The sequence below is a fragment of the Nomascus leucogenys genome, chromosome 5, assembly GCF_006542625.1.
Source record: "Nomascus leucogenys isolate Asia chromosome 5, Asia_NLE_v1, whole genome shotgun sequence".
NCBI classification, from domain to species: domain Eukaryota; kingdom Metazoa; phylum Chordata; class Mammalia; order Primates; family Hylobatidae; genus Nomascus; species Nomascus leucogenys.
The window spans coordinates 55,788,403-55,816,320 of record NC_044385.1 but is presented as its reverse complement, the minus strand read 5'-3'; the positions used below and the strand labels follow the sequence as shown (position 1 = coordinate 55,816,320).

Below are 27,918 nucleotides of genomic sequence, written 5' to 3'. Positions count from 1 at the left end.
CTGACTTCCCATCCCATCATGGCCTAGAACTCAATTTTTAAGGTTTCTATGGGGGCCAAGAGGGGTTCCATGCAGTCGATCGAGGGGTTTAGGCTTTTGTTTTTATTTATCAATATATACTACATTTTGTTTATCCATTTATCCACTGATGGACATTTGGGTTGTTTCCACCTTTTGGCTATTGTGAGTAATGCTATCATAAACATTGGTGTACAAATATCTATTCGGGTCATTATGGTATTTGAGTGCTCGGCAGCTCCTCCTAGCAACTTCTCCTGGTTCAACCTGCCCTCGCGCCAGGACCCGGAGTGGAATGCATTTCTGCTCCTCATCTGCTGCACTGTCTCCTCTCACTTAGTGCCTGGGGCAAATGATGTTTCAAATACTGCAGCCCTTGGTGGGTACTTCCGGACCCAGGCTTCCGGCAATAGTTTGGAGTTCCTTTCCCCAGAAGCTTTCTTTTCAGTGTGTCTAGGTTTCTCCTGGCCAGCAGCTGACTTCTGGAGTTTGATTCCCTTAAGCTTCTTAATGCAAGAATACAACAGAACATCTTTGTTTCCTCAAGAAAAAAGACTAAATTTTATCAAACATCTACTAGGTGCTGGTTCAAGGTGTCAGCACAGCACTAAAAACTTCATCTTCTTTTATACGGCAGCCCTGTGAGATAGGGTCAAAATTTGTTTGAAGGGCAAAGAAACTGAGGAGAGTCTCAGAGAGGTTAAGTCACTTGTCCAAGATCACAAAAGCCAACACTCTTTCTCTACACCAACTAAATATTAGTAAATGCAGTTTTCGCCATTAAAAAAACATAATGGCAAAAACCGCAATTACCTTTGCACTAACTTAATAACTCCCTGGTCTTGTAAATGCAAATGTGCTGGAGAAATTTCCTGGATGTTTTCTTTTACGATGGAAATCAGGCCTGGAGTTCCCCTGATAATTTGGAAAGAAAACCCCTTGGGTTTTCTTGCCCTAGTTCTGGTAAAATATGGAATTATAATTAAAGTTTTGTTTTGTTTTTCAAAATATACAAAAGTAGAGAGTGTAGTATAATGAATCCCCACGTACCCATCACTTAGCTTCAGCCATGATCAACACTTGGCCAGTCTTGTTTCATCCAGCGGATTCTTCTCTTTGATCTGCGGGGTCCTCCCAATTCATGTGGTAGCAGTTGGTGTGTTTTGGAAGAGGGTAGGAGAGTCGGCAGATCTGGGCACCATGGAGCTAAATCCTTCCCAGCTGGAAGAGTGTTAATTGCCACCGGTTGGAATCCCCTCTGATGGTTCATTATTCATCTGGTTACTGAATACCATCCAGGAGGCAGGGGGTCAGATCTTTGGAGAGGCCTGACCAGAACTGGTGGGGTGGGATGCTCTTCCTTTTGAAGAGCAATTTCTTCCTACGGTTTGATTTTTATTGGAGATTCTTCTGAGTGGAAAAAAAAAAGGTTATTTGAGGATAACCTCCCTCTTAGGGGAATAGCACTGAGCAAAGCTAATCTGAGGGCAGAAGTAGGGACCAACCAGTGCAAAACAAGTCTGTGGCCTCTCCAACTAGATTTAATGAGCATTTTTATTTTGTAAATGAAATTTAAAATATCTGCAGCATGCCAGACACTAGGTGCTTTGAATGTAACTATGACAAGTTGGTTAATCTACTCCCAAAAAGTTTGTGGGACACAAAAAAATAGCGAATAACTAACATTTGTTATGTGCCAAAGTACTTTATGGAAATGTGTACATTGTCTCATATTACTACTTGTCTCCTCCGCAAAACAGTCGTCTGTAGGATAGGGTACGGTGATCTCTGTTTTATAGACAAAGAAACCAGGGCTTGTGGGGGCTCACTGAACCCACACAGCTAGCAGGGGTGGAACCCACGGACTTTGCTGCTGTTGCCTGTGCAGGGTGAATGTAGGACAGGGAGGACCAAGGGATGGGAGAGAGGAGAGATGACGGGAACTGTCTCTTAGGCTGCAGAAATGTGGTTATGTAAAAATCTCACCAGATGTGCTTTCTCATAGGATCTGGGGGCAGCCAAATGGTACATTTTTCTCTTGACATTATAGAGGACTGTGGGATTTATTTTTATTTCGAAAACAGGGCAGTTCTTTTGCAAATGGGAAGGAGTGAAGGCTGGAACTTGAGAAAGTGTTCTATCATGAGACTGCAGAAAGGGATAGAGAGAAAGGAATTGAGTTGGGTTTGTTTGTTCTGCTTTTATTTAAAAGAAGATTTAGCATCTTTCAAGGGAGAAGAGCTGTGGGAATAGAAGGGGTAGTGTGAGGTATAAAGGGCAATTTCTGATCTGGTTTGACCTGGCTCAGTGATCAGATGGTTTGGGGTTCTCGTGCTGTGGGCTCTCGGCTGTGGGCACAGCTGGTGGTGCTGGCCCTCTCATTCTGGGGTGAAGCGGCTTGGCAGCCTTATTTTCTGCATGGAGGCCTACCTTGTGAGTGTGAACACATTTTCTAAGCCAGAACATTGACTCGGCTAGTTATCTCAGTTGCAGGGGGAGGGCACAATTTATTTTAAAAGAAAACCTGAGAACCTCTTTTCTTCTCATCCCAGGAAGCCCCTCATCCCTGTCCATGTTTAAGCCATCACCTACAGGTTTTAAGTTAGACTTAGACAGCTCTGCCTGCGTGAGCTAACAGGGAGTTGAAACACTGAAGTGAGGCCCAGTATGGCTGAAATCTCTTAGGAATGAAGAAAAAAGAAGTGTAGTAATTGGCATTTTAATGTAATTTTTTTTCCCATTGTAATGTTTAATTTCTTTTTTTGTGGGGGGGAGCAGAGTCTCGCTCTGTTGCTCAGACTGGAGTGCAGTGGCGCGATCTCGGCTCACTGCAAGCTCCGCCTCCCGGGTTCACGCCATTCTCCTGCCTCAGCCTCCCGAGTAGTTGGGACTACAGGCACCCACCACCATGCCCAGCTAATTTTTTGTATTTTTGGTAGAGACAGGGTTTCACCATGTTAACCAGGATGGTCTCGATCTCCTGACCTTGTGCTCCACCCGCCTCGGCCTCCCAGAGTGCTGGGATTACAGACGTGAGCCACCGCGCTTGGCCTTGAGTTTTTCACTGTGAGATGGGAAGAGGTTTCATCTGGTTCAGAGGTAGGGGAATGAAACCTCTCAAGTTCCTTCCAGCAGTGGGATTTGGGGTTATTTTTTCCTAGTTGACCCCACCCTGAGTTCCCAGGTATTTTAAAAGCAAAATTTTGTGCAGGATCAGCTTCAGAGAGAACCCAAAAGAAAGTCCTGTCTTTGAATGGATGTATCATGTCCATTTTCACCTTGCTGACTGAGACAGGAGACAGATGAAAGTGGATGAGGACATGTCTTTCAGGAGTTTCAGGCCTCCCAAGCTAACCAGAGAAATGCTTATCTCTTTTCAGAATAAGCAAAGAGTGTAGCAGCCCTCCTGCCCTCCCTCCTGGGACTGCAACTCACAAATGTCAGTTGCTATGGATACAGGCAACTGAGGCTCCCCTGGGGCAGGGGCAGAGGTGGAGGCTGTTTGTGGCAGTGATGTGGGGTGGTGTCACTGTGTTCCCCACAATGGTGCCTCAGCATGGCAGGCAGGGATCACCTTTGCTTGAGCCTCCACCTTGGCCCTAGGACAAGACCCCAGGTTGACCAGCAGGTGCATCTGTTGAGCCACCCCAGGGGTGTGTGCATCTGAAGTAGGTGACACCTGTGCAGAGCCGCTGGGCATTAAGTGGCAGGTAGGGCACAGTTCAGGTTGGGGAGGCCTGTCTATTGGTGACAGATGCATAGCTCCCTCCACTTTTTTCTGATTGTATTAAAAGTAATAGGAAAAATTGCAATTACATTTGCACCAACCAAATAGAGCTTGCCAGGCTAATGCTAGTAGTTCCTCTGCTCCCTGGAGCTCATTTCTGGGTTGGAGTCACTACCCAGTTGAGCTTTACTCTGAATGGGGCCTTGTCCTGAAGGCAGAAGGCAGCAGCAGAAGGTAGGGAAGAGCTTCTAGTATGAGAGGGGAGACACAACCCCTGCCCTCAATGAGCTTCAGTCTGATGGGGGAACCACGGGTTCCTGAAGAACACAGGATAGTAGACAAAAGACAGAGAAAGAAAAACCCAACAGTCCCTTGTTTCTGACAAAGATTCTTTGCTTGACCAAACTTTAGCCAGGTTCCTGAACCTTCTGCTAGGCCTACCTCGGCACTTCCTTGTAAAATCCAGTTTCAGCAAGAACCCTGCTAAGTCAGTTTGACAAGAACCCCCCACCTTGGGTATCTGATCACCCTTGATATCTGACCAGGTTCCTCATCCTCCACCACTCCCCAGGTGATGTCTGATCACCCTGGCCTGTTTGCAGCAGGAATCCTGTTCGGTCTGTTTAGCCAGAATCCCCCTTACTCCTGATGTTTCCTCTTAGTAATTTTCCATCCACCAACCCCCACCCTGCTTCTTGGCTACAAATTCCCACTCACCCATGCTGTATTCAGAGTTGAGCCCAATCTCTCTCCCGGACTGCAAGACCTTATTGCAATGCTCCCTGCACCTATCTGGATGGTTCTGAATAAAATCTGCCTTACCATGCTTTAACAAGTGGCACTGGATAATTTTTTTCTTTAACATTTCAACCCACCCCAACCCCTGGCCATGCCTCCCTTCATCTTTCCCATAAAGTCAGGCTCATCTCCATGGTATACAAGGCACTGCATGATCTGGCCCTCCCTACCCTGCCCCACAGTTCCCCCTGCTCTGCCAGGCTGTCTTTGGGCTTTTCCTCAATGTTCCAGCCAGCTCTAGCCTTGGGGCCTTTCCTTTTTCTTCCCTCTGCCTTAAACTGTTCCCCGCCTCACCTCCCAGTTCGCTTCTTTATTTTATTTAAGTCTCTCTTTGATATCACTTCCTGACCGCCCTATGTAAAATCTGCCCTTCTTTCCTCCCCACACTCCTTTCTCCTCTTTCCCCACTGTGTATTTCTTCACAGTACTTCCTCACAACCTGCACTTATGTCTGTCTCTGTTTATTGTTTCATGGCCCATCTCCCCCACTGGAAGGTAGGCTCTGTGAGTGCTGGGACAATGTCATGTTTACCCCTGAATCCCATTGCCAAGGGCATTGCCTGGCACCTGTGAGGCCCTCAATAAATATTTGATGAATAAGTGAAAACTGTAGCTCAGTATTTCTCACTGAATTCTGGGAGAATGTTTACCATGTGCTCTTCTATTATTTTACCAGTTAAAAGACAAAACTTCTCTTTTGCAATTCTAATTTGAAATTGAAAGATGTTTTTCATAAAGGTAGATTTTGGTTTCTTAGGATAGTGCCTCCCACACTGGGGTATGTAGACCCCTGGGGTTCTTGGGTATGCTCATGAGAGTCTGGGCGGTATTCTTTCCTTTGGAATATGCCTGCATATGAGTCAAGTTTGGGAAAACCCGTGTATAGCTGCTGGAAGCCATGGACAAGGGCCGAAGGTCAAGCATAAGGGCTAGAGGTAGGGTGTGCTGGAGGTGTCTCCAGACGACTTTCTAGAAAGCCCATCTTAAACAGTAGTTACAAGGAAGGGGTGGGTCTCAACACAGGATAGAATGGCACTGGATGACTTGCACTGAGAGCCCAGCTTGTGTGAATCCAGAGAAGCCATATGTGGCAAGCACTATGGGCCAGAAGGGGCTTGGCTGAACGCGGCAGCCTGGCTGAATAGGAGTTTCAACTTGGATAGAACAAGGTGCAGAGTTAAGTTGAGGGCACTTCATACCCCGAAAGTCGAAATTTGAGTGACAGCTGTGCAGGGCTGGGATGGTACTGGAGCAGTGACCCATAAACTCTGCTTTCTAGCCCCTTCCCCATCACTTACATCCCACTGAAGTCATGTCAGCATGAAGGCCCCTCCAGGGAGCATCGACCCCGCTCCGTGGCCTGTGCAGCTGGGGTGTGGAGTGTATGTGCGCAGGAGTCAGCTGGCAGGTGGAAGATGACCCAACCCTCCGGAGGATGGTCCCCAGCTCACCAGCTTGCAGTCCTTTGTTTAACTGGGAACCTAGCAGGCCAGAGGTCAGCATTTTTCTTGGAAGACTGTCAAAGCATGCCTGTAGCTGAAGAGGAGCAGGGTCAGATTCCCAGGGAGTGGGCCAGGATAATGTCCTATCACTGCTTAGCTTGCACTGTCTGCAGTCTGGCTGGTGCCAGCAGCATGGGGCTGGCAGGGCAGCTTCCATAGTCTGGCCATAGAACCACAGGCGTGAGCCACTGGAAGGCCCTTTACAAGCCACACAGTGACCTCCATGCTGCAGGGATGAGTGGTGCCTGAGGCCCAGAGAGTTACTGGAAGATCTGGGACCTGAACCTGGATGTCCTGACACCTAGCGTGGTGCTCCCTCTGTCATCTCCTGATCAGGACAGGGAACCCAGGTGGGTAACCCAGTGGGGAACCCAGCGTAACAGTGCCTCGACACCTTGGTTTTTCCCTCCCCTGCGTCTCACACAGAAGTATTAAGGTGACATTGGGAGGTTGAAATAAATGCATCCCACTCTCTGCTGGAGTGACAGTGATTCTCCTTGGACATGTAGCTATAATGTGGCTCTCTCACCCTGTCAGAGCCTTGGGTGCTTTCAGGGGTGAGGGGTGTGTGTGGAAGGACTGTGATTCAGGGACTTTCAAGCCTCAGGGTAGCATCTGTATGTAGGGCAGCTTGTACAGAAAGGCTGCTGGGCCTGGGGAGAAGGAGGTCTATGCCACTCAAGGCACTACCTTTTCTCTGTCAGCTGCTTTTTCCACCTCCTCCTGGTTCTTCAATGGTCAGCAATCTCCTTGGTGGTCCCTGAAGTCACCCCCTGGGTATTGAGAGCCTCTTCTTCCCTGGCCCTGGAGTTTAGGAAGGCAGGTGAGGGAATGGAGCTGAGGTAGAGAGAACCACCTGCGGTAGAAGATAGGCTGAGGGTGGGTTCTAACTTCTTAACTTGGCAGGGAGTGATGTCTGGATGTTAAGACCTCTGCTTTTGGAGTCCAGGACACCTAAATTTGCACCTGAGCCCCTCCCTTGACCTTGAATAGGCTACTTTCTTAGCCTTTGTGAGCCTCAGCTTGAAAAATGGAGTTAATAGCCCCTCGCACGTAGTACTGTTCTGAGGATTAGCTGAGGTCATGCGTATCAGCAGAGTACTTGTTTGAGTGCCCAGCACACAGTAGGCATATGTGATCATGTGATAACATCACCATCACCATCACCACATGATGGCTGGGTGCCTGCACTGCACCCACTAGCATGCTGGGTGCTATGGGAAATAAAGAGAATGCCACACTTCAGCTATAGAGCGCATAGTCTTACTAGAGAGAGAATCACACAGGAAAGAGAGGATGTGCCAAACTAAGATTGAGAGATTTAGATTATGGGATGTTGGGAGAGATCCATAAAGAAGTAGCCAGGCACAGTGGCTCACACCTATAATCCCAGCACTTTAAGAGGCTGAGACAGGAGAATCACTTGAGGCCAAGTGTTTGAGACTGGAGGATCACTTGAGGCCAAGAGTTTGGGCAACATAATGAGACCCCCATCTTTTTTTTAATACGTAAAATAAAATAAACTGAAAAAGATGATTTTAAAGACCTTTTGAGGAGCCAAGGGTAGGAACAACTTGATAAATATTCAAAATAATATTTCATTTTTAGTATCTCCTCTCATCCACCCCTCACCCCTAAAGTGAACATTTTAGAATAACACAGTGTGGAACAAGGAGGAAATTGTTCCAGCTGTGGGCCAGCAGAAGTCCTGAGTGGCCAGGAGCCTGGGGAACAGAACCCTTTGCCTTCACCCTCCCCTTTGCCCTGCGGGGGGGAAGCATGGTACACTGGGCACCTCCTTGCCAAAGACCAGAAAGTCTGTGTGGCTAAATGGAGAAAGAATTTTCCACCCTCTTTGCCCTCACTGGACTTTGTGGGATGCTAGAAATATTTTGCAACCCACCGTCAGAGAAAGAATTGACCAGGGCTGGTGCCAAAATATTCAGTACATTCAAAAGAGTCTTTTGTTTTATGAAGAAAGTGACTGGGCTGGGAGCCTCGTCTTCTGATTTGACATCACAGCCTGGTGGGTGGGGCCTTCTACTGATCCTGTCCCCAATCCCTGGTTCAAAGTTCCTTAGCCTAGTCAAGATTCTTTAAGAAAGCTAAGTTCTGGTTCCATTTGTGAGTTCCATAACCTTAGACACATTCTTCACCCCCTATGGCCTTCGCTGCTCATCTGTGAAATGGTGAGACTATTCCACTCCTGTTGAAGGGTGAGTTCTTGTTCCCCAAGAATGACCTCTTGTTCCATTTCCAGCTCTCAGGTCTGAGCTTGCATGAAGTGAGTGTTGCCCCTTTCCAGGCACTCTGTGATGTCAAACATGTAATTCTATCATTATCCGAAACACGTCTGAGCTATGCTTTGGAAATCGCTTTCGAGGCTGCAGCACATTCTTTGAATATCCTCAGGGATGGGCAGTCTTCTTCCTTTCAGAGGGAATTTGATTTCTGCAAGCCGCCTAATCAGGACAATAAGTCTAGGCTCAAGCTAAATGAAGATACTTTTAGTTCCAAACAAATGAAGCTGATTTCGTTCAGCTTCTAAACTGACTCAGCAGTCGGTTCCAAATAAAGTTTCAAAAATGCTTTAAGCAAGAACTGCATCATTAAAACAGCAGGTGGTAGGCTATTATAACTTTTAAGGACAGCACTCATTTGGACTTTTAAGAATTATGATTTTTAAAAAAAATTAATTTGCTACTTTATATTTACATTTCATTTTTGAAAAAAGTAATTATCCTCTTTATTCCTGTTCATTTGCTAATGTGTTTTTATGTGTCTGGCTATTTATGCTTTTTATTTCCATAAAAATGTGGCTTACTCAGATCACTATTAGCTATAAAAACATAAAATGTCCTAGCTCAGTGGTTCTCAAACCTATCTCAGCTTGTTCAAACCTAGATTGCTGGGCCCACACGCAGAGTTCCTGATTCGGGAAGTCTGGGAGGGGCCCAATAATTTGCATTTTTCATATGTTCCCAGATTCTGCCGCAGGACCACAAGTTGATAACCCCTGGTCCAGCTGAGGTGCTTTGGTCATCTAGTTCAACCCCCTTGTACAAATCAGTAAACTGAGGCCCAGGGATACGCAACTCCCTTGCCTAGTGTTATAGAACTAGTTAGTGACAAAGTTGGAACTGGAGCCCAGGGATTCCATATGACCATTCTAGTGCTCTAAAATGATCATTTCTTGGTTGAAGATTTCATAACATGACTGTAGGTTCTTACCATTTTGCAGGACCCTGTCGAATTCAAATATTCCAGCCTGTTGTCCTTTTTAGTACTACTGTGTCATGATTTTTATTTCGTCACAGGAAGAGCCTGTGTTTGATTTGCCTCATTAAAAAAATTGTGATAAAATATACATAATATAAAATGTACCATTTTAACCATTTTAATTGTACGGTTCTGTGATATTAAGTACATGTATGTTGCTGTGTGCATCTACATTGCCACCATCCATCTCCAGAACTTTCTCATCTTCCCAAAACTGAAACTCTACTCATTAAACAATAACTCCCTATTCCCTCCTCCCCCCAGCACCTGGGAACTGTCATTCTGCTTTCTGTCTCTATGAATTTGACCTCTCTAAGTAGGTCATATGAGTAAAATCATACAGTATTTGTCCTTTTGTGAGTGGCTTATTTCACTTAGCATAATGTCTTCAAGGTTCATCCAGGTTGTAGCATGAGTCAAAATTTCCTTCTTCTGAATACTGAATAATAGACCTTTATTTGCGTGGATATACCACATTTTGTTTATCCATTGTCAATGGACATTTGGGTTGTTTCCACCTTTTAGCTTTTGCAAATCATGTTGCTATGAACATGGGTGTACAAACAGCTCTTCAAGTGCCTGCTTCCAATTCTTTGGCATATCTATACCTGGATATGATGTGGAATTGCTGGATTATATGGTAATTCCATGTTTAATTTTTTTGAGGAGCCTGATTGGCTTTTTTTTTTTTGAGACAGGGTCCCACTCTGTTGGTGTCACCCAGGCTGGGGTGAGATCATGGCTCACTGTAGCCTCGAACTCCCAGGCTCAAACAGTCCTCCCACCTCAGCCTCCCAAGTAACTGGGACCACAGGTGTATACCACAACACTCAGCTAATTTTTTATATTTTTTGTAGAGACAGGGTTTTGCCTTGCAAGCCAGGCTGGTCTCAAACTTCCTGGCCCAAGAAATCAGCCTGCCTTGGCCTCTGAAAGTGCTGGGATTACAGGCATGAGCCACTATACCTGGCCCCTGATCGGCTGTTAATTCTGGGAGTTCGAAGCTGGAAATACAGATCTGTTATTAACAAATTGGTGGGTAAACAGAGCCTGAACAGTCCCTGGCTTTTACCCATCTGGTGCTACTCTTGGTGCTCCCCTGAGGCCTTGTGATAAAAGAGACCTTGTTATTCACAGTTCATGGCCAGAGGCTGCAAATGGTCTCTAGGGTTTTCTCTCTTCTCCCCCTTGGCTCTCTTTGATTTCCGTGTCACCAGTTTCCATTCATATTTGTTTCCCTCTTTGCTTTTGGGCAGTTATCTGCTTGTATTTCTGTCTACCAAATCTAGCCAGCCCCAAAGCACTCCCACTGTAGTGCAGAATCAAGTCTGGAACCAGTGGGTCAACCTCATTCCACTTGCCAAAAGACAAAATTACAATAAATTTAGTTAAAGATCGAATTAGCTTTTATTTGTGATCCTAGAATTGGGCAATACCTCATTCTTTAAAATGGAATGAGTGTTCCCATGACCTGAGCAGAGGAGGTTGGCTTTATAAGCAGAAAAAAGCTGAAGAAAACAGTCACAAAGAACAAAAAGCAAATTGGTCATTTCAAACTAACTGTCCTTCTAGGGTTAAAACAGAGGGGACTTCCTTATGCTGACTCAGGTTGGCTGGAATCTTCTGGATTTTTGAAAACTGGCCCATTTCAAAGTTCGGTTTGATTCCATGGCACTGAGCACAAGTGACCTCGCATAAACTTTGTTTAATACACAACATCTTAAATTCTCTAGATGAAATGGGATTGTAATCTAAGGAGGCAGTATGCCAGGTCATGGGGTGGGAAGACCTCCCGTATAGTAGAGATTTAAAAATGCTTACAGAATTAAATGAATGAGTATGACAAGACAGCGAGAATGCTGTCAGGCAGAGCTCTAGGGCTGGCCATTTTGTAGGAAACAGCCAATTACATGGGTTGGTTTTCACCACAACCCAGCAGTCTGGGGATCCACCACCTCCAGGGAACCCTGTCCTGCCCTAGAGTTAGAGGAGGCAATGGGGAAGCCTCATGCTTTCTGCTTCTGAACGATCCCAGCTTGAGAGTTGGAGCACGAGTCTTCCTTGGGGTTCACCCTCGGGATGCGGGTCCCGTGGGTTGTCAGACAGTGACTCCAGGAGTCAGCCGTGTTTCAGGAGCTCAAGGGGAAGAAGGACCAGGCTTTGGTTCTGTTGATTCGAGGTTCCTGCCTAAGTCTGCAAAACCTCGAATTTCTCTTACCTGATTCCAGGGAATATTGTGAAACTCTAAAACCAAAACTATTATTTTTTACATTTAAGGAAACTTAAAATGATACAATATTCTTTTCCTAGGTGATTTACAAAATCCTTCTGTCAATGAAGTTAAACTAATAGCAGCCAAGTATAGAGCCCCCAGGAGGCTTGTTTCCACATCACCTTCCCAACTTTCCCAGGATCAGTTAACTGAGTGGATAGGTTACTTTAAAGAAAATGTTTTGAAGCAGCATGATGCCTATTATTGATGTCATCAGAAATTACCCTTTTGGTGCTAGTACAAGTGCTTCATTATGCAGGTTAACAGGAAAAGTGAAGCAGGTGTGGTAGTTAATCCACAAAATCCATGTTGGCTCAGAATAGCGTCATGTCAGGTTATTTTGTGACAGCAGAAGCTACCACCTTTCTGAATAGTCTTACGGTGTTCACTTTTACCCACACATTGGTAAATATCTTCTCAGCCCTGGGGACTTTGTGTTTCCCTTCCTCCGGGCTATGCTCCCTGAAGGAGGTAGTCTAGATGTCCGCCCTCAGTGTGCAATATCCTTGTTTCCTTTCCTCAGTTAGAATGGAGGCTTCTCAGAGATCCCAGATCCCAGAAACAGTCCAGGAAGGCCAATGTACTGGGTGGTAATTGGTGAGATTTATCTGGCGGCTGGGAGCTGTCATCAGGTTTTCAGAGTACAAATTTGTATTAATAGAATCCATTAACATCAGTGCTTGCAGCAAATTGTAACCAGGCTCCGCCTTATCACAGCACCATGCTACTGCTTCAGACGGTAATTCCCCTCCGGCAGCCGACTTCTCTTTCCTGCTGTTCTGTGTGTAAAAATGAGAGGATGTTTATTTCCTCGGGGCTGTAACAAAGTCATCAAATGAGACCAAAAAGGTCTTTGTGGGCCTCCCCTATCTCTGAGAGCTGCCCTGGTGCCATCTGCTTAGGGTGAGGCTGAGCACACAGGCAAATTGGTTGACTTGCCTGACAGAAGATGTAGGGAAAGAGTTGTTTCTTATTTAAAATCCCCTGAGGTGGAGGCTGTGTGATGACACCTGGGTAACACCCATCCCTTCCTGCATCCATCCGTTCACTCAGGTGGTGTTGGCTGCACATGTGCTCATGCTGAAGCAGCCCAGAGTGCAGAGCTGTGAGACCTGGTGTGGGCCTGCCCAGAGCCGCCATGTGATTGAGGGATCCAGACTGCACTATGTGAAAACCTAGGAAGCAATACAGGGCAGGCCTGGGGGCAACCAACCTGTCCTTTTATAGGTAAATAAAGTGGGCACGGGAAACTTAGCTTTTTCTCTTGAGCTTGGTATGAAGAAAAATCAGAAGGGGAGAAGGGACACATTTTCAGTAGCTTAAGTAAAGGTCCTTGAGAAAAAGGATGCCTAGTGTCCTTGGAAAGCAGGGAGGCACTTTTTTTTTTTTTTTTTTTTTTTTTTTTTTGAGATGGAGTCTCACTCTGTCACCCAGGCTAAAGTGTAATAGCATGATCTCTGCTCACTGCAACCTCTGCCTCCCAGGTTCTAGCTATTCTCCTGCCTCAGCCTCCCGAGTGGCTGGGATTACAGGCGCCCACCACCACACCTGGCTAATTTTTGTATTTTTAGTAGAGGTAGGGTTTTGCCATGTTGGCCAGGCTGGTTTCTAACTTCTGACCTCAGGTGATCCACCCGCCTCAGCCTCCCGAAGTGTTGGGATTACAGGCGTGAGCCACCGCGCCCGGCCAGGGAGGCACTTTTCTAAGAAGTGGGTGGTAGAGGGAGTGACAGTGGCATGCATCCCCTGATGCTTGCCCAATGGTCTCACCCTGATAGTGGACCAGGCCTTCTCCCAAGGATAGTGGGATGAGCCAAGAAGGTATTACTTCAATTGAGAGGCAGAAATTTGGGTCTCCATTGAAGCAGCTAGACATAAGGTGCCTAAAGTCATACTTGAGGGTAGAATGTAAAGGTCTCTTCCCCGATTGGGTCCCAGGTCACTTGGCATCTTGGCGTGGAATCCCTAGAAAGCAGAACCTCAGGCAAGGCTTATGTGTTACAACTTTATTAGGGAGTGCAATCCCAGAGAACAGAAGTGAAGGAAAAGGCAAGAAGGGCGAGGAGAGGATGAGCCAATATGAGGATGCCCCCACTTCCTGGTCTCAAACCCAACCAGTGGCTCAGGCTATCGGAAGTGTAGAGATGGACTGTTCCTAGGGACAGTGCATCAGGAGAAGGGCCACCCTTTCCTACTGGTCAAAGGTTCAAACCACGGGACATTAATTCCACTGAATTTCGGGGTTGCACATGCCTGGGCTGTCTGAATAGATCCTGCTTTATCTCACCCCTCATTGTCAATAAGAGGCCCTAGGGCTAGAAGCAAGAGGTGCAGGAAGCTAGGCATATGTCGTGGCACTGTGGAGTGGTGCCTGTATGAAGTGGGTAGCTCTTGCAGAGATGGTCCCCACAGTGGTGTTTGGAGCCCTGTAAACTGTGCCCAAGAGCATCTGAAATGGCACTGGACCACACACCTTTATTGCACTGTGGATGGGCATCAGGATAGACTTTCTTTCAGTACTGCCAGGAGTGTGGGGCACAGAGTGGGACTGGAGTAGTTTGGTCCAGGAAACATTATTGTTTTCCTATGGGGGACTCCTTGCAGGCTTGATGAAATGCCTGGCAAGTCAAGAGGAAGGACACGGAGATGAAGAGGCACGTTGCCCAGGCAGGCAACAAGTATGGCTGCCACTTACCTGCTGCAGCCAAAACTTATGGCCAAACTAACTCAGTCTACAAGGAAACCTAGTACCATAATCTTCTCCAGCCCTAGCCTCCATGGAGCCCTGTACCTAGCCTAGGGAAGAAGATACCATGGACTCCTCTGTTATTACTGAGCATCAGGAATGTGCCTTGTATGCTGTAGGCATGCATTTTTTTAAGTAAATAAGTAAGCCCCATAGCAAGCAATTTTAATCACAGGAAGGTGGCTCAGAGTTGGTAAAAAGGAAATATGTTAAAGGAAAGTGAGTTCTCTGATGCTGACTACACATATGAGGACTGTTTTTGCTAGGTTAGCTTAACCCTTCTTATCCACCTTGAATAGTTAACCCCTTCCTTTCCTGAACTCTTAACGACTTTCAGTTCCTTAGCAAATGTAGCAACACTGTCTGCTGTTGTATCTACTGTCTATTGTTGCATAACAAGCCACTCCAAAACTTCGTGGCTTAAAACAACCATTTTATGTATTCACAATTCTATGAGTCAACAAGTTAAGCTGGGCTCTGTTGGGAGATTCTTCTGATGGCCATGTCAGGTGTCACTCATGTAGCGACAGTCATCTGGTGGCCCCAATACAGCTGGATGATCTCAGATGGCCTCACATGGCTGACATGCACTGCTGTCAGCTGGTTGGTCTAGGGCTGTGCTGTCCAAAACGGTAGCCACTAGCCCACGTGATTATTGAGCACTTGAAATGTGGCTGACCTGAATTGAGATGAGCTGTAAGTATAAACTCTCCATGTTTAATGTAAACTCTCTCATTAATAGTTCTTATGTATTGATTAGAAGCTGATAATATTTTGAATCTTGGGTTAAATAAAATACATTATTAAAATTGAATTGATTTCACCTGTTTCTTTTTACCTCTTTAATATGACTATTACAGAATTTGGAAAAATCCCATTTGTGGCTTACACTATCATATCTCTATTGGACAGTTACTGGGTTGGGCTAAAGCATGCCCACCTGGCATTTGACCCAAATGTTCTAAGGTTCTAAGGAAGTCTGTATCATCCATGGTGACAGCAAAGCAAAACTGTACCATGTGTCTTGCAGAAACTCAAGATGAGTATTGTTAGGAAGCAAAAAAACAATGACTGTGTTTCATAGTAATCCCATGAGACTTGAACTAAAGAATCTGTAGGAAGCAAGAATGTAAGGGACAGACTAAATAGATACTTTGGAGCCAAAATATAGGAGTTGGGTGTGGGAGACTTGGAGAGGGAGAAGAAGCTGCTTTTCAAGTCTAGCTGGTGAACATGCTACATGGTGTTATTCACTGATAATGTGACTGTAAGGAGGAAGAGAAGATTTGGTAGAGATGATCATGGGTCTGGTTTTAAATATGTTGTTTTTAAGGTCCCAATGGAGATCCAAGTGGAAATAGTTACTGAACAGCTGAAAATATAGATTTAATGGTGGGAGAGATGCTTGGACATGAGAAATCAGTATGGGAGTCATTATTGAGCAGGAGGTGATTGCAACCATTGGTGAAGATAAGATTCCCCAGGGAGACTGTAGAGACTGAGAGCATCTCTGAGAGTGGCACCTGGGAAATGCCCATGTTTGGAGTACAGAGAAAGGAAACAAACCTCTGCAGAAGACCAAGAAGTGATCTAGCAGCAGGGCCTAGTACCAGATCTAAAATTGCTAAAGAAAGAGAGGAAGCGAGATTCCATGCTGAGCCATGTGTTGTTCATCTTTTTATTCCCCAAAGGGCATTATACAATGAAGACGCACAATTAATGTTTGTCAAATTAGATTAAGCTGCATCATATTGCGCTGCACTGTATTGCGCTAAGTCAGGCTCTGCTGCCTCCTGGGCTGCTCTGGCAGTTTTAGGCTTTCCCCCACTCTGTCAAGCTTCTCCCCCTTTCCCTCTCCCTCTCTTATTCACTAAGTCCATTATACATTAAAGCTTTGTTGCCCAACTAAACATTTTAGGAACTTAGTAAAAGCTGGTATGAATTATCTCACCAATTCCCATTTGCCTGCCTTTAGATGGCTAACAACACCCAGATAGCAGAGGCTGAAGGAAAAGGACATTAATGACCTCTCATAACAAGCAGTCTGGATGTAGGTGCTTTCAGGTTTGGGGCAGGACTTAAGTTATAAAGGACCCAGGCTCTTTTTGCCTGGCCACTTTGGAATCTTCAGCTTATCAACTCTTTGTCCCTGGATGTATCACCTCATAGTTGTAAGGTGGCTGCCATATTCAAAGCATCATGTCCTAAAATATTCAACTTCTTGGTAGGAATAACATATCAGGCCTCTGCTGTATCTTTGGCAGAGATAAAAATATTTGTCAAAAGTTTCTCCAGCTGACTTCCTCATGCCTCATTGGCCAACTTGGCCATATGCCCATCCTTAAACCAACTACTGGCAAAGGGGAATGTTATTATCATGCTTGGCTTAGCCAAATCATGTCTTATCCCTTGGAGCTGGGGAAGAAGATGGGAATGGCTGTTGGGTAGGAAATGAATTTTGTCTTCCATACTTATTTTCAGGGGGTGGGGCTCCTTGTAATTTAGTTTCAAAAACATTCAATTCAACATTTATTGGTGCTTACTATGTATCAAGAACAGTTGTTTTACCATTGAGGCAAATATTGATTACAAAGAGCTTAGATATTAACATGCTGAGTAGATCCTTCTGCCTACCACCTCTTGTTGGCCCTCTGTTTTTCCTTGGAATTCTTTCTACTTGGGATGCTAAACCAATCCTCTGCACTCCTGGCCTCCCCTTCAGCTCCTCCCTTTAAAACATTTTACCACCTATTCCCCTTTTAATTTTTAATCAATCTCCTTCAGTCTCACCTTCTATCAGTCAACCTCGGCGTCACCTTCAAGCTTGTTTTCTTACTGTTTTTCTTCCTGCACCATCCACTGTCTTCTGAGTCATGCCTTTCATTATGCCATTCTCAGGAGTCATCTGCTCACCTCTGATGACTATTCCCGATTTGGACACCGTCCCTGGCTCCAGAAGTTTTAGTGATTCCCCATTGCCTGTTACATGAGGTCTTTAGCCTGGCAGAAGGTTATCTACCTAATTACTAACAGTGTTGCCTCTGAAAGAGACTTGGGTGAGAGAAGGGAGCATTGAGGGGTTTATTCACTTAATCTTTATTCTTTGAGCCTTTTTACTGCTGGAATGTCTTCTGTGTTGCTTGCATAGCTTAAAAAAACTGAAAACCTCTAGTCTAACATTCCAAATGTTCTGTGTTTTTTCCAGTTCCTCTCCTACTACTCTTTTACACAAACTTTCCTCTCCATCCAAACTGGTATCCTTCCTGCCCATAAGAACGGCCTTGAGTTATTATTGCTCACACCACAACCCAATATCACATGACCCCTGCCTGTCCCTCCTAACTTACCTAATTTCTGCCACTACTCAAGCTTTCAAGACCCAGACTGTCTACACTTTACCCAACAGCCCCATCCCATTTCCTGCCAGCCCCTTCCCACCACCACCAGCTTCTTTTAATTTCTTCCTTCTCTGAACCCCTGCTTCAGTTTTGCTGTAGTACGTCAGGGACTGGCTCTGAACATGTCTGCCCCTTTGTGTCATTCAACCCTGCTTTTTTCCTACTGCCTAATAGAGGATGTGCATCCATTCTCACAGCTTTTACTCATTCACCCCCTGATTTTTGCTGATGACCATGAATGTGGCTGGATTGACCACAACAGTGGGCAGTCAGGATTTCAGCTTACAAAGATGGGCTTTAAGGTGTGGTCTCCAGAAATGCATTGCCTATAAACTGGAACACCTGAACTATTCATTTCACCTTTAGATGTTTACTTCCTGGTAATATCACTGATATTGTAACCTTGAGGCATTATTTAAATACCACATTGTTACTTTTCAGTGCTGTATTTCCAAACCAGCACCCACAAACATCCTTATTTTTTAAATACTTAAGACCCTATATTTGAATTTGAGCATCTATGTTCCCAACCCCTTTTATGTAAGTGACACCTCTAACATCATAATCACCTTCTTGGAGGTATAGGATCTTCAGTCCTGGGTGCCTTCTTCAGGTTTCTACTTTTCCTCCCCAATCTGTAAGAGGTTGAGAATGAAGTGAATTGGTTCTGGAAAGGGGATCGGTGTCCAATTTATTGGATTCCTTGAGATTATTTTGTTTAGGAGCTTCTGAGCTGCGAACAGCTTTGCCCACTGTCTGGCCTGGAAGAGATGGCATGGAGAAGGCCAAAAGGAAAAATCTGGAGGAGAGGAAGTGGGGTGGGGTAATCAGAAAAGCTGAATGCAGAGAACTGAGGTGCATCGCCTGAAGCTGCCGCAAAATCAGTGGGAGGGGAACATTGCAGCCCCCGCCTGTGGCTGCTGCTTGTTGGGTTTAGTAATTGTTTTCTGAGTAGCATTTAGACTGGCATTTAGACGGGTCTAGAATGTGAATTCTTGCAGGGGAGGCAGCCAGCACAATCCTGCTTTGTTCCAGTTCTTTGAGGACTAAGGAAATAATTTTTAAAACAATAACCCTCCTTCCTGGGCTGTCACTTGTTTGTTTGCTCTGGGGACTGCCCAGTAACTCTTTGGTCTCTGTTATTTGTGTTTAAACTCTGTGTTTCTACCCACAAGTAGGAATTGGTAGAAGGAAGAAGGTTTGGGTTCATAGGAAAGGCTGGTGATGTATTAATTGTGCCATTCCATGTATGTTGTACACTCAGGAAGGGCCACAAGCCAGGTTCTCTCATTCATTTGTTCATTTAGTCATCCATTCATCAAACACTTTCCAGGTCTTGGTTTTGTGTCTAGGCCATTGTAGGAACTATTCGTGGCAGCAAAGAAGTAAAATATATGGTTTTTGACCCAAGAAACTATAATCGGCATATAATAAAATTATTATTATTAATGGCAGCTGATGCCATTTATTGAATTCCTTTTACTCTGATCAGAAACCAAGCAAGAGACATTATAGATATTGGTCAGTTTAATCATCAGACATTTCTTGAATGCTTTTCATCTAGGCACTGTGCTAGGGGCTGGGATAGTGCAAGAAGCAGCTAGGGGCTTGATTCTGGCAGGAATTACAAGAGTAATGGTAGGTATGCAAAGGGGCATTTCCATTCTCAAAAGTGCTCCTTCTAGCCGCATCAGATTACCTGGAGCTTGTTAGAAATACTGACTGTAGGGGCCCCCCGCCACCGCCCTCACCCAGACATGCTGTTTCAGAACCTGTGCATTTTAACAAGGTCACCTGGTGATTCATTCATGTGTACATTGAAGTTTGGGAAGCACTGGTGAGTAGCCTGGGATGTAGCTTGGTCTAGGCTAGGATATCAAGGAAGGCCTTTCTGAGGAAGTGACTTTTAAGCTGAGATGTGACAAATGAGTAGAGACTAGCTAGACAAGACAATGATAGATGGAGGGTGGGGTGAGTTCCAGGCAATAGAACTGCCTGTGGGCAGGCTGGGACTATGAGGTCCTTTGTGATAGTGATAGCAGAGCAGAGGAGGAAACCCCGGAGCAAGGCTTTGTAAACCAGGCTAGAGTTTAAACCCAGTGATACGTAGAAAGGATTGGAGAGAAATCTTGTTCCCAATTTATAGACAAGGATGGGCTGAGAAATTTGCCCAAGGTCACACAGCTAGTACTCACTGGTAAACTAATAAGAGCTGGAATTTATATCCAGTGCTCTAATTCTAAAGCTTATTTTCTTTTTTTTTTTTTTTTTTTTTAAGATAGGGTCTCACTCTGTCACCCAGGCTGGAGTGCAGTGGCACAATCATGGCTCACTGCAGCCTCAATCTCCTGGGTTCAAGTGATTCTTCCACCTCAGCTTCCCGAGTAGCTGGGACTATAGGTGTGTGCCACCATGCCCAGTTGATTTTTTTTTTTTTTTTTTTTTTTTTTGAGGCAGTCTTGCTCTGTCACCCAGGCTGGAGTGCAGTGATATGGTCTCACCTCACTGCAACCTCCATCTCCCAGGTTCAAGTGATTCTCCTGCCTCAGCCTCCCAAGTAGCTGGAATTATAGGTGCAGGCCACCACGCCCAGCTAATTTGTATATTTTTTTAGTACAGACGGGGTTTCACCATGTTGGCCAGGCTGGTCTCGAGCTCCTGATCTCAAGTGATCCACCCACCTCGGCCTCCCAAAGTGCTGGGATTACAAATGTAAGCCACCGCACCAAGCTGCTTGGCTAATTTTTAAAAATTGTTTGTAGAGATGGCGTCTCACCGTGTTGCCCAGACTGGTCTTGAACTCCTGGGTTCAAGCAATCTTCCCACCTGAGTCACCCAGAGTGCTGAGATTACAAGTGTTGAGCTACTGTGCCCGGCTTAAAGCCCATTTTCTGAACCACTGCATTAAGGTCATTAAGAAGACAAAATATACAGATGATACAATTTTGAATGCAGTTTTGCATTATTTAGGATTTGAAGGACCTTATAATAATCTGGCTTAAATTTAAAAGATGATCAAATTTAGTATAAAATAATAAAACCCATGAGAACCCAGGAGGAAATGAAAGTTCCATTTGAGCACACATTTTTCCCTCGAGTTTCTTAGGAGATATGGTATAAAAGGAAACCCTCTATATAGATCGCTCTTTTTATCTGAAAGAATGAAGTAGACTTCTGTCTGAGGAAGAACTTTTTATTTTTCTTATCATTAAAGTGTAAGAGGAAGCATGAAGCGATGGATTGCGAGGGCAGAGCACTCTATGGCTGATCTGGAGTCACTTCTTTCTCTAGGGCTGCTGGGCTGAGTGAGCCCTGTATCCTTTCTTTCTGTCTATTCCCAGTGGGCCAAAAGGCAGGCAGGGAGATGGGGGAGCAGAGACCCAGTGCAGCCTTGTGTCCTCCACATCTCAGTCCAGACATGTAAGGGTTGAGCATTGGCACCAGCTCAGACACACAGATCTCCTTTCAGGAGACTCACAAGGTCCCGTGTGGTTCATTGATTTCTAAAAGGACTAATTGGCCGACTCAGCCATTTTGGAGGAGCAGTGAAAGCAGACCCCAGTCCTAGGTGTTGGAGGAGGTTAAATGAGGAGATAGGAGCCCTCAGGTTCTAAAGCTATTCTAAAGCTATTGGAGGATATGACCTTTAACCTTGGGGAGCTTCCAGTCTAATGGCAGAGACACAGCCCCTGCCTTCAGACAGCTCCAAATGTGATGGGGGAGGCACAGCTCCTGCGAAGTCCAGACTAGAGGGGAGAAACAGACCTGCCCCAGGGAGCTCCCAGGCTAATAGGAGGAAGAGAGCATAGATAGAGAGTAAATAAGTACATACGTATCAAAGGTACTGAAGCTATTAAAAAAAGTCACAGCACTGCTGGCTCCATGCAGCCATCAGAGGGCTTTGGAACATGACAATCTGCTTCTTCTTGCCTTTTCCTGAACCACTGCAAAAGCCATAGGTGCTCATTGCATCTGCAAAATTAGAAGCCAGTGGAGACAGCAATGTCCTCTTCATTAAGTTGGTTTTCTCTGCCCAGGGTTTATTTGAGGTTTCTGCTCATAGCCCTGGCAAGAGAGGAGAAGCTCCTGGGGCTGAGGCCGGCAGCTGGGCAACACTCAGGCATCTCTCCTTTCCCCCAGTCCAAGCGCCAACTCCACTGCACAGCCAAGGCCGGTGGTACCAGTAGGCGAGACATTTGCCGGTTCCTGCCTCTAGAGAACAGCTGTGCTTTCCAGCAGACGTTCCAGAGCCCTGTCTAGCATACAGTATATTTGTCTGGCCTTGGCAGAAATGGAATCCTTCTGTCTCCCTGCCCTTACTTCTCAACAGCTCCCCTGGCAGCCGTGACTGCTGATGTTAGAGAAAGAAAGAAAGAAAGAGAACTTGAGGTCTACTGAAAGGGATGTTGGATTCATTAGGAGGCACTTGCTTTTGTCCCACAAATGACCTACACATCACCTTGAGCAAGTTCTCCATTTTCCCATCAGTATTAAACCAAGGAAGCATGGCAGAGAAGAAAGGTCACATGATCTGGAATCCTGAGACCCAGGTTCAACTCTTGGCTCTATTACTCCTAGCCACATGACCTTGAATAAGGGGATCCTATCTGTCCTCAGATAAATGATTTTTAAAAATCATTTGAGCTTCAATTTTCTTGTCTGTAAAGTGGGAGTAATGATAATACGTACTGTACTAGGTGGTTAGGATGATCCATTACAGTGAATGTGTTGAAATGCTTGGAAAATCTTAAAGCATTTAATAACCAGTGTTATTGTTGAGGAGGAGATGGCTACCCTTCCCTTTCCTCCACTCATGGTGTGATGTTGATAATATTGAAAAAAGGATCAGACATGAAAATGAAAAGTTTATTAAAATATAAGATTAAGAGTAGCCAAAATCAATACTCTGTTTGAGAGCCTGAGCAGTAGGAACAGTTAATTCATGGTCAATACTGTGCTTGGACTGAGGGGGATAAAGGATAAATGGAAAACCAGATCTCAGGTTCAAAGAATTCACAGCCTACTGAGAGAAATAAGAACTAAGAATGGGAACAGTAATACATAATATTAACTGCTGCATTTCAAATTCCAAGTGCTGGGAGCTTCAGAGGTGTCAGGAAAGGCCAAATGAAGCAAACACTTTTTATTCTAGCTGCATATATAAATGTATTCATTTATTCAACAAATATTTTTGGACCACCTTCTATAGACTGAACACTATTCTAAATGCAGGGAATATAGCAGTAAACAGAAAAGATAAAATCCCTGTCTCTCAAGGAACTTACTTTTATGGGAAAAGACAGATAACAGGGAAAATAAGTAAAGTATGTAGTACATTAGGTGGTGCTAAGTGCTAGTGAGGTATAAATTAAGCAGGCAAGGGAGACAGGGAGTGCTGGGGGAGGTGGTTTGCAATTTCAGGTCAGGCAGCCAGGGAATTCCTCACTGAGAGGGGGACACTGGAATGAAGACCTGAGGGAGAAATATAGGCTAGCAGGCAAGAATGGTAGCTTAGACCAGGAGAGTAGCAGTAGAGGAAGTGTGAAGAAAACAGATTAGTTTTTTTTTTTTCAAAGTGGAAATGGGGTCTTGCTATGTTGTCCAGGCTGGTCTTGAACCTCTGGCCTCTAGCCGTCCTCTCCTCTCGGCCTCCCAAAGTGTTGGGATCACAGGTGTCAGTCACTGCATCTGGTCCAGATTCCTTTTAAAGATGAAGGCACTAGGATTTGCTGATGGCTCGGGTGTAAGGTGAGAGAGAAAGAGAGGAGGCAAAGAGCACTCTTGAGGTCTGTCATGAACTAAAATGTGAAAGGCTGTGTGTGGTGGGGCAGGGAAGTGTGGGAAGGAGCTGTGTTTTAGTTAGCAGCTCCGAGATGCCTGTTAGAAATACAACTGGACTTGTCAAGTAGGCAGTTGGATATGTGAAGCTCAGGGGAGAGGTCTGGGCTGGAGATTTAAAACTGGGAGTTTCCAGTATAGAGATTGTATTTCATACTGTGAATCCAGATAAGCTCACCAAAGCAGAAGAGAAGAGATCCTGGGAGAGCCTGGGGCACTCCAACCTTAGAAGCTGGGGAGAAGCAGAGGAACAGCAACGAGAAAGGAGGAAACCCGGGAGGTGTCAGTATTCCAGATGCTAAGTGAAGGATGTATTTCAAGGAGGATGGAGTGCTCGCTTGTGTTAAATAAGAACGATGAGAGCTTAGAGTTTATTTATTTACCATTGGACTCAGCACGTTGAGGTCCTGGATGACCTTGATAAAATTTGATTGAGTTGTGGTGGGGGAAATCTTGACTGGAATGGATTTAAAAGAGGTTTGGAGAAGAGAAATTATAAGCCATAAATGTGGGCAACTCTTCTGAGGCCTTTCCTTGTGAAGGAAAGAGAAATAAGGCAGTAGCCCGAGGGGAGAGTGGGGGCAAGGGAGGCTTGCCTTAGGAGGCAAACTAAGTATAGCCAGTATGGTTTTTATACCAATTTTTCTTTTGGGAATTATAGCAGTTTTCTGAGATAATCACAAGGGGGCAAGGGAGGCTTATCTCAGGTTGGGATAAATCACAGCATGTCTGTAAGCTTCTAGGAAAGAGCCAGTGAACAAGGAAAAGTTGAGGAGACAGGAGGTAGAGAAGGATTGCTGGAGCATTGCCCTGGAGCACTGTCCCTGGAGCAGACAGCTCACCCGCGGTAATGGAGAGAAGGTGGCATAGAGGGGCAAAGGCAGGCAGACGGATGCGTGAGGGGGCGGCACCTGTGGAGGTTCTGTTTTGGTGGCTTCTGTTTTCTCAAGCAAAGAATAAACAAGGCACTTGCCCAAGAGTAAATGAACGGAGAACCCCAGTTTCTTTAAAAAAAAAAAAAAAAAGTGTGTAATCCCAACACTTTAGAAGGCCGAGGCGGGAGGATTGACTGAGCCCAGGAATTCGAGACCAGCCTGGGTAACATAATGAGACCCCGTCTCTACAACAAGTTTTAAAAATTAGTTGGGCATGGTGATGCACACCTGTAGTCACAGCTATTCAGGAGGCTGAGGTGGGAGGATTGCTTGAGCCAAGGAGGTCAAGACTGCAGTGAGCTGTGATTGCACCACTGTCAGAGTGAGACCATGTCTCAAAACAAAAAAGGGTGTAAAGAAAAAAAGAGAGAGGCAGAACTTATATAATAGAATAAAAGAGGCCTAATACATATATCAACTAATACGTTGGCCTTATTTGGATTCTGACTCAAACAAACAGTAAAAATAAAAAGACATTTACGAGACAATTGGAAATTTGCACTATCAGTGGATATTTGATCCTATTAAAATGATTAATATTGGAGGTGAAATAATGTTATCAAGGTTACATCTTGTAACAGTCATTGTCTTTTAGACATAGATGCTGAAGTATCAGTAGATGAAATTAGACAATGACATGGATTTACTTCAAAATAATCCAGTGGAGGGGTGGGGAGAAGGACAGGTGGGGTGTAGACGAAGTGTGATTGCCTTTGGGTCAATAATTGTTGAAGTTGGCCAATGTGCAAGAGTCGTTATGCTTTTTCTACTTCCATAATACAAATTAAAACAAAGGAAAAAAGAAGAGGGAAGGAGATGCTGGGTGCTTAAGAGGAAAAGGGAAAGTTGGAATTGCCATCTGGGACTGCCAGTGAGGGGGAGAGGCATGTGACTGTCAAATGCCATGAAGGGCACACTTGAGATTCAAGAGCATAAATTAAAAGTGAGGCCAGATGGCAGGGATGTATGTGTGAATGTATTTCCCCAGCCTTGTCCAGTGGCACATGCAGGCACAGAGTAGGTGGAGGGTTAGATTTGACCAGAGTTCTGACTTTAGCCAACAAAATATGAGCATTGAGAATACCATTCTCCCATCATATTGATGATGTCTCTGAGGACCAGAATTATGTCTTTGCTTCAGCGACTTTGGGCTAATTTGATTAGCTGATTCCCAAGTTCCCCCCCGACCCCCACAAGTTTTGACCAAATTTAATACTCTGTCCTCAGCACTTACAAATGATGTATTTGGGCCGGGCGCGGTGGCTCACGCTTGTAATCCCAGCACTTTGGGAGGCCGAGGCGGGTGGATCACGAGATCAGGAGATCGAGACCACGGTGAAACCCCGTCTCTACTAAAAATACAAAAAAATTAGCCGGGCGTGGTGGCGGGCGCCTGTAGTCCCAGCTGCTCAGAGAGGCTGAGGCAGGAGAATGGCGTGTGACCTCGGGAGGCGGAGCTTGCAGTGAGCCGAGATTGCTCCACTGCACTCCAGCCTGGGTGCCTGGGTGACAGAGCGAGACTCCGTCTCAAAAAAAAACAACAACAAACAAATGATGTATTTGGTTGCATGAGCAAGACAAAAGGAGGGTGGTGGGTAGAAGTGGCTCTAATTGCCTTGTCTCTCATTTTTCTACCCTTCTTTCCAAAGTGGAGGGTGGTCATCTTGGATTGAGTGATCCCTCCCAGTGTGTTTGTGGCTGGGCCAGGAGTGACAGTCATGCCTCTTTTGAATGATGACCTCCCTGCCTTGCATCCTCGTTTTCACTTGTTAGCTTGGTCTGTGGAGGAAATCATTGAGGTCCAGTAGGGAAACAAAGCACTACCTACAGAGGCCAGGTGTCTCCCATATCCCTGATTATAGCTGGGCCTTTGTGGGGTGTCCGCCTCAGCCCCTCCTGTCCATCAGCTTGTGATCTTTCCCAAGACTATTCCATCTGAGGCAGGAGCTTGGCTCTCATTGGCTCTTTTCTTCCCAGGTCCTACTTGCAGGACTGGGGGTCCAGTTGCTGTGACTTACCTGCTCCAGCTTCCTTGAAGAGAGACGTTTCATAAATCAGAACATGTCTCTGGCCAGGTCATGTTGACCGGTACAAATTTGTCTCTGACTCATGGCGTATTTTAAAACAAAGACATATTGAACATGTAAACTAAATATAGCCAGTATGGGTTTTATACCAATTTTTCTTTTGAGAATTATAGCAGTTTTCTGAGATAATCACAAAGGGAACTTTTTAAAGAAATCCCTGTGTCGTTTGCTCATCTTTGTATCTTTCACAGGGTTGTTCACCAAGTATTTGTTGAAATTTTGCTATATTGCCGTGAACTAGGTTTCAGCGTGGCATAAAAGGAGTGTAGACTTGGGAACACCAAACTGGGTTTGATTTTGGCTTTGCCAGTCACTAGCTAAGAAACCTTGGACAAGTTATTTAACATCGCTAGGCTTCAGATTTCTTCTTCTTCTAGTTTTTCATGTGTGTTTGTTTGTTTGTTTGTTTGTTTTGAGACAGGCTCTCCCTCTGTTTCCCAAGCTGGAGTACAGTGGTGCAATTTTGGCTCACTACAGCCTCCGCCTCCCAGCCTCAGGTGATCCTCCTGCCTCAGCCTCCTGGGTAGCTGAGATTACAGGCACATGCGACCAAGCCTGTCTAATTTTTGTATTTTTAGTAGAAACGGGGTTTTACCATGTTGCCCAGGCTGGTCTCAAACTCCCAGGCTCAAGTGATCCACCCATCTCCATCTCCTAAAGTGATGGGAATACAGGCATGAGCCACTACACCTGGCCTAGGCTTCAAATTTCTAATGTGTAAAGACAGGATAGTAGTGTTTCCCTTGTTGGAATGCTGGAAGGATTAAAAAGGGATAGTTACTCTGGAAATGGATGTCTGTTCTTAACTTTCCCTCACTGTCGTGGCCTTTTTTGACAAGCATGGCTGAGAAGGGATTAGAATGTAGATATCTCTGTGACCTTAAAGAGATCATTCCTCTCTGAGCTTCGTTCACATTTCTTATCTATCTCTGCACCACTTTTCACATGACATTGAATGATGGAATCCAATTAGAGATTTCTGAGATCCCTTTTAGTTTAGATAATCTAGGTTTCCTTTGACTTACTGGAGCAGCTTTTCTTTTATTTTTAGAGCTCAGGTGCACAGCATTGGGTTAATCATAATTGTTGGTTCATGACTCACTCTCATCATTGGTCCATGCAGGTCCCGCTCTTTTTCTTTCTCTTTTATTTCTGCTCCTTCCTTCCTTTTCTTCCTATTCATCCACCCATCTGTTTGCTTATTTGTTTATAATAATATAATAAGTATCTACAAACCTACCACCCCCAACAAAAGCTAGGACCTTGATAATTAGCAAATGTCTAATCTTATGATTCCCTCGCCACCACCAGTACCACC

The 27,918-nt window shown here is 45.1% G+C and overlaps 1 protein-coding gene across 17 annotated transcripts in view; it reads left to right on the top strand.

The window, feature by feature from the left end:
• NFASC (neurofascin) overlaps positions 1-27,918 on the top strand; it is a 196,361-nt gene that overhangs the window by 48,735 nt on the left and 119,708 nt on the right. The gene's annotated exons all lie outside the window — the stretch shown is intronic.